This window comes from Anneissia japonica, unplaced genomic scaffold, assembly GCF_011630105.1.
Source record: "Anneissia japonica isolate Jap-2015-1 unplaced genomic scaffold, ASM1163010v1 scaffold685_len2926416_cov193, whole genome shotgun sequence".
In the NCBI taxonomy this organism is placed as follows: domain Eukaryota; kingdom Metazoa; phylum Echinodermata; class Crinoidea; order Comatulida; family Comatulidae; genus Anneissia; species Anneissia japonica.
The window spans coordinates 1,289,385-1,297,329 of NW_022692922.1; the positions used below are offsets into that span (position 1 = coordinate 1,289,385).

The window sequence follows — 7,945 nt, forward strand, 5'->3', positions numbered from 1 at the left end:
AGAAAAACACATCTTTGTGTACATACATTGGCTGACCGGTTTGGAGATTGAGTGTAACATCAAGGTAGTCTACAGAATGTTTACGTACATCGTAATCTTAAGTCGAACTCGGTAAACACGTTCACCAACTCAGCTCTTATTTTGTGTACAGTACAGGATACATTATCAAATACTGCGAGACCGTCATCACGGTAAAGACCAATCTTTTTTGAGCTAAATTGACGCTCAAGGTGGTGGAGCGAGGATGAATAGACCAATTGCCTCACATAACTCCGCTCCATCAAAAATTGCCCATGGCAACGTCGAACATACTATTTTCATAATGAATATTTTTAGTTATTTTGAAAGAAATACCGCTTGGGGGTCAACAGAAGAATTTCTTAATTTGCAAGTGATCAGCAGGTATTCGACAACACGAAGCAGATTTACATTGAAGCGCTAAAATTTAGTGGTTTTATTGACGAAATGAAGTATAATCAAAATGAGATTGTAAACCATAAGCGAAAAAAAAACCGGAGTAGGAATATAATATGGTTTAATCCTCCATATAGTATGAACATTAAAACTCATGTTGCAAAGTCATTTTTAAACCTTGTTAGTCTTGCATTGACTTCCGGTAAAAGAAAAAATGACCAATCAGCATTCAATTACGTGTTCTGTCTGTGAGCTCGAGTGAGTGTACGTTTCGAGCGCAATGTTTCGAAACTCGTTTCCTGGTTTCAGTTTATTAATCAAATGCTCGCGCCTGGATTATCCCTCTAGTCTGAAAGCCCGGCAGAGTTAAGCCGGGCTTAAACTTGAGCCAGACTTAACGTAAGTCTGGCTTATCTTAAAGTCTGAACTAAGGCTAAGCCAGGATTAAGTTAAGCCTGGCTCAACGTTAAGTTTCAAAAAATTGCTCGCGAAACGTGCGTACGCTCGCTCACAGCGTACGTAATTGAATGCTGACTGGTAATTTTGTTTCCCGGAAGTCAATGCAAGACCCATGGCAACGTCGAACATACTATTTTCATAATGAATATTTTTAGTTATTTTGAAAGAAATACCGCTTGGGGGTCAGCAGGTATTCGACAACACGAAGCAACGGCCTTTGGCGTAGAAAATTTCCACCTGATCGCGGTTAATATGCAAAAAACCTCTATATGTAAGAGAGCAGTATATGCTAACGATCAGTCTATCTGAGGATCGTGATAGTGTGAAACGTGCATTATAGACTCACTTCTATCTATGTCCAGTTAACATAAATAAATAAATAAATCTATATATATACATACATATATATATATATATGTATATATATATATATATATATATATATATATATAAATCATCAACGAAAGGTAAATACATTGTTCGATTAAAGGACATAATCATTTGTAGCATAGCTCTCAACGAATGTAGTCCTATAAATAAACAAATAAAGAAATTGTGTAATAAAATTCTTCTGGCGGGATTCGAACCTGCGACCTCTCGCTGTCAGGGCGAGCGTCATAACCATTAGATCACAGAGGCTTCATGGTTGAACAGATTCCAATACCGCAAAACACACTCTATTACACAAAAGGTACGGTTAGAAACAAATAATGGCATAATAATATAAATGTATATATATCAATCTGCATACAACGTTGTTTCGTCCTTTAAGGACTCATCAGTGCAGCTCAGATAAAGTTGAGATTGAACCTTTGCTATGAAACAAGCAAGCTTGTAACAAGGCAGTTTAAAAGCGCTCGTAATACCATGCCAAGAGTGCTCAAACTACATATAGTAGTGGGCCAGCTAAATGCAAAACAGCAATGGTACATATATATATATATATATATATATATATATATATATATATATATATACATATCGTCATAAATCCACGTGTGTTCTTGAAATAATATAAAAGGCGTTGAAACAAAGAATTGAAGCAACGAGTGATGTGGACTATAAAACACTGGTTTATTTCAAAAGAAATTTTCGACCAGTCCTCTGGTCTTCTTCTGCTTACAAAACTAAATGACAAAATGTCGCTGATACAAGAGATCTATTATACAAATAAACAATATTTTTGTTTAATCTAATTATTAATATTATTATTATTATTAATGGCTCTAATGGGAGGCTCTAAAATATTGATTCGGCACCAGTTTTGAACGACGAACTTGCAGGGAATGTTATAAACCATTTTCGTGAAATTCGAAATAAAAATTTCCAATAACGTGACGACTACCAACTATGGCGACTTTCAGAGGCCTAGCATTTCGCGGTACGTATTACTGTCATGGATAACATCAACAATAAATCTAAATTGCTAACGACCACAAACATTTTAAAACGGAAAAAAACACGAAATGTTTATATTGAAAAAAAAGTCCAAGTATTAAATATCTATTTTTTTTTTTTTTTTTAAAGAATTGGAACCTCTGGATGGCCAGAAATGACACTCTCAAGATTTAAATTTTTTTATTCCAACGACCTGTCAAATTTGAGGGGGGGGGGGTGTCCTGATGTGCTTTGGGATGTATGTAATTTTGTAATCTAATACACTGTGATTGTGTAAGTGACAACTAAGTACAATTCAATTGGGCAATTTAAAAAAAAAAAGATTTTTTATTGGTTGAGAATCTATGCTGTAGCCAATAAATAAAATCCTTTTGTTTTGAAATGCCATATAAACAACATGGCTAAAAGTCCAGGTGTTATTTATCTCTTGTTTATTTGGGAATAATCATCTATTTTATGGAATAAATACAGAGTTCCTTCATTATATTAAAGTTTTGGTTTGTTTATTTAGTTATGTAATCAGAAACTACAGTTACACCTTATTTTACGGGAACCTTAATTTGTTTATTTTGTATTTCATTTGTTTTATGAAATGACAATAATAATAATAATAATAATAATAATAATAATAATAATAATATTGGCAATAAGTTGTTACAATACTGTAACTTACAAAGCAACTTTTAAAAAATAGTAACGTTGCATGCATTAAAAAAGATGCTGTTAAAATAATATTAGAAACTTTTTAGTAGGAATACATATATACAGTACAGTAAAATGTACAATAGTCAGCGAGTTCGTCAAACAAGGTATAAAAAAAAGTCTCGCCTTGGGTAGCATCTTTTTAAAGAAAATAATTAATTTCATTAAAAAAAACACAAGTTACTGATTGATTAAATAATTCTATTTTAAATATGAAATGATTATGCACAGTTAAGGTAACATAGGACAACATTTAAAAGATTTATATTAGTGCTACTGAAACTGTTAATTATTTCAAGGTTTTATCTAAGTGCAAATCCAAGTTTGATTGCTTAATTAAAGAAATACTTTGGATCAAAGAACTGAAAACTACACTTAACAAACAAACTGATTCAGTCAGCGCTAAACTGTTTATCTAGTTAATCTGCTAAGAAGGGCTAATATTATTGCTTAGCCCCACTGTGGCTCCACACAGTAGGCCCTATTGATATGTAAATTAATTACTTACTTCCTGTCACTGTTTGGTATTTTTGTTTTTAGTTCAAAAGTTTAGTTTATTCAGGATGTATTTGTTGGGAAAAGAACCCACTCTTTTGTGAAATCAAGATGGTTATAGGTGAAAATTGTAAATTTAGAAATACGTTTTTTTTTTCCTTTGAACTGAGATCAATATGTGATTTTTTAAAATTTCTTTGAAAGCATTTGTTTTTTAACAATTACAGCAGAGGCAAATAATGTTTTGAGAGATAATCGAAAAACAATGGCCATTGAGTAACACTTTTTGATAGTTGAATTAAAAGAAACGTTATTTCACTAACAAAGTAGAGGAATGACATACAGTATACAGTACTTCAACTACCAAAATATGCAACTCATAGATAACCACAAACTTCATTTTTGTTAAATATCAAATGAATTAACTTTACATGTTATAAACAATGCAAATAAACAGTTGTTAAAGCATGTGGATTAATTGTGTGTTTGAATTACAAGTTCATGTATGAAAAAAGGGAGAGTCTTACTTTCTCGCAATTTAGCAATAAATTGTCTGCTTAGAGTTTATTCAAAGAAGTATTGCTTTTAGTAATCTGAATCATTAGGAATACATTTATTTAAGCAACTAATTTAGTTGCATACTTGGTTTTTACTCATCACTAACTAAATCCAAGTGCCTACTACTGGCTTAGAATTATATATAGTTATGTATGGCAATTATGCTAAGAATTAAAATGGCGTGCGATTGTGAGGGTAGGGTGATTATGGTAGGATTAAGTGGTATTGCTAAATCCCACAAACCTCCCAAAACACACTGTAGAAAATCAAACAATTCAATTGTGATTGACTGACTTGGTATATCAATAAGAAAATTATACATTCATAACTATTTTTTGGTTAAAATTTAGATTTTTTATGAAAAAATACTTGCAAATACACCACAAACCTCTAAACACACTGTAAACCCCATCTAAACCATATAATTATGATTGTAGAACTCTCTTTTTCTTAAAAAAAATAATAATTTGATGTTCATACTAACCCACTGTTTATGAGGTTTACCAATACACAGATTGAATTTTTGGAAAATTGTGATTTCGCTTCCGTGAAATCGGCCACAAGTAAATTATTTTAGTATTAATAAATGCATGATTTATGTTGATTTATTGATTATGTTTTTGCTATTTTTTAACATTTAAATGGAGAAAAAAAAAATAAAAAGTGTAATTCATGGCTTTTTATTTATCTTTGAATATTTTATCATTGAATATTAATTCTTGCAAAAAGTAAGATGTAAATGGCAATTCGTTTGATGTTAGATTCCTTTTAAAAACTAAATTATTTAAGATAAAAAAAATGCATATATTGAATCAAGAAAATCAGTTATAATACAGAATTTGATTATTGGGGTCATTTTTACCTACCTGTCATATGGGGCCACTTTTACCGGGGCCATTCTTACCGTACACCTGATAGCTATTATAGGCTACAACATTGATAAGCTTAAATATAATTATAATTAAAGCGTTTAAAATATCTGAAAGTCGAATTTCAAAAATATAACTATAATGACGAATATATATACAGCGTATAGCAAATAATATAATAAATGGTATAAAGCAAAAATGGAAGGCATAGAAGCAGGATATATAGTATATATAATTATATAGGCCTATATAATGACGAATGGAAAGAGCTGATGCAATTTAAGTACTGCATGGAAAGTTGTTTTATTACTACAAAAACAATTTCTTAAATCTGCTGCCAGAAATATATAGGTTATTGGAAGACTAGAATTATACACAGTATTGACGAGGAAAGTGTACAAATGTTCTGATAGTATAATTTGAAAATGAAACTAATGGTCGCACGCATTACAAAAGTAATCTGACTCATATATGCCACACATTCATGGACGTTTTATTACTGTAATTTTGATTAAGGTGCGCCGATGATACAAAAGATCCAATTAATTGATTTATTTCCTCAATAGTGATGAAGTCTATATAGTTTGAATCCGGGTTCACATAAGAAATAGAGGAAATAAGACAGGTAATCTCTTGTTAACATAAATTTATTTTTTGGCCTATAAATATCACACCTATTTCCTAGTAGTTCAATATAACACCAATATTTGCCAGCATCAGCTAATACTCCAAAAGGAGTGGTAATACTACTGTATTTCTGGTAGGCACGGTACGTTTGAGCTCTGTGCTAATTAGTGATTCTCTTCTACAATAGTAACAACTCGCCTACTCATGTTTAAATTCTCTTTTACGGTTACTGGTTATGGTGTACGGTAAGAATGGCCCGGAAAAAATGGCCTAGGAAAAAATGTAAATGGCAATTTATTTGATGTTAGATTCCTTTTTAAAAACTAAATTATTTCAGTTAAAAGAAATGCATATAATGATTTTTAAAAAATCAGTATTAATGCAGAATTTTATTATTGGGGCCATTTTTACCTACCTGTCATTTGGAGCCATTTTTACCGGGGCCATTTTTTCCGGGGCCATTTTTACCAAATTCGCTGGTTATACACTGAATGCAGTTTCTTATTGTTTAAACATTCACTTTATCTTGTGACAATTAGGGTGTGAACAGAATATCGATATGTATTCTTTACTCAAAGTTGTAGAATTTTAATGTTTACAATACCATAATATTTGTGTGTAGTACGTAACAAAAAGTGGTCAGTTTTCATGAAATTTTGAGCCGTTTGGCTTGACTTTTGACGGAAATTTCGGGAACAAAAAAATATATAAATAAAACATTCCTTTTCATTAATTTTGAAAAAGAAAACAACAACAACAACAACAATAATAATAATAATAATAATAATAATAATAATAATAATAATAATAATAATAATAATAGTGTAGTTTTATATAGCGCACATATCCATCAAATGTAAGATATATAAATAAAACATTCCTTTTCATTAATTTTGAAAAAGAAAACAACAACAACAACAACAACAACAACAACAACAATAATAATAATAATAATAATAATAATAATAATAATAATAATAATAATAATAATAATAATAATAATAATAATAATAATAATAGTGTAGTTTTATATAGCGCACATATCCATCAAATGTAAGATGCTCATGGGCGCTTGATATGTGGCCTAGGATCTCGATCAACGACATTTTTAGCCCCTAAGGTCCCTTCGTGTCTGCGCTACCCAGTAACCCGGTACCAGCAACTCTCGGCGTCCACCACAGGGGCTGTTTGTTCCAATACACCGGTGTATCCCCTACTCGTCTCGAAGGATGTACTGGGTTCTTTATAGTGTACACGAGCCATCGTATACACTGGACCTTATCCGAGAAGACTTGTTCAACCACCATCTAATGCTTGTGGTGTGTAACCGCTCGGCCATTCGACTCACCAAATAATAATAATAATAATAATAATAATAATAATAATAATAATAATAATAATAATAATAATAATAATAATAATAATAATAATAATAATAATAATAATAATAATAATAATAATAATATAATGTATAATGGCTCATGTATGGACTTTCAAAATGGAACCTAAAGGCGTATTTTATACAGTCACTAATAATAATTTAAAGTCTACTTCTGAAACAAAGAAGATTGAGATGGCTTGGCCACCTCTGTAGAATGGAAGATGGTAGATTCCCCAAGGATTTCCTATATGGGGAATTAGAAGAAGGAACAAGACCAGTTGGACGTCCAAAGGTACGCTTCAGAGACATGTAAAAGGGATATGAATTGATTCAACATCAATCCATCCAGATTTGAATCATTAGTAATTGACAGGTTGGCGTCAGGCAATACGCAGTGGAGCAGTCATGATAAAAACTGGTTCCTTCAGTTAAAACAACAGCGCCGGGCATTCAACATGCTGCAATATCTCATAGATTCAATCGTTCAAGTGCCATAAATGTGAACTAGAAACTACTGTAAGTGTCCTGTGAAACTGTATGCTGTCTCCCAGCATCAGGAACTGATTATCGGGTGCCATACTTCTGTCACAAATAACAGGTAGCAGTTTTGTCCTTTGCACATTATGCATTGGCATAATGCTTGGTATTTATAATGCTCATGAATTTAGCGTCAAATATCATTAAAGGGTTATCTTTCTTTCTGGCATTATTATTATTATTATTATTATCATCGTCATCCTCATCATCATCATCATCATCATCATCATCATCATCATCATCATCATCATCATCATCATCATCATTAAAGCGGTATAGAAGCTCGGCTTGAGAGTATTTCTCGAAACGTCAAATTTTTAGGTGCACCCCACCCCCACTACTGTGAAATAAAACATTCAATTTGGCCCTCCGTTGTTATCCCCCTCCCCTTGATTAAGCAATACATCTATACATAATCTCTTGCATTGAGACGACGAATAACATTTGCTATTAATTTACTACATATATATATATATATATATATATATATATATATATATATATA

At 31.5% G+C, this 7,945-nt stretch overlaps 1 protein-coding gene across 1 annotated transcript in view; it reads left to right on the top strand.

Annotated features, from left to right (window-relative positions):
- LOC117100508 (integrin beta-1-like) overlaps positions 1-7,945 on the top strand; it is a 54,022-nt gene that overhangs the window by 467 nt on the left and 45,610 nt on the right. The gene's annotated exons all lie outside the window — the stretch shown is intronic.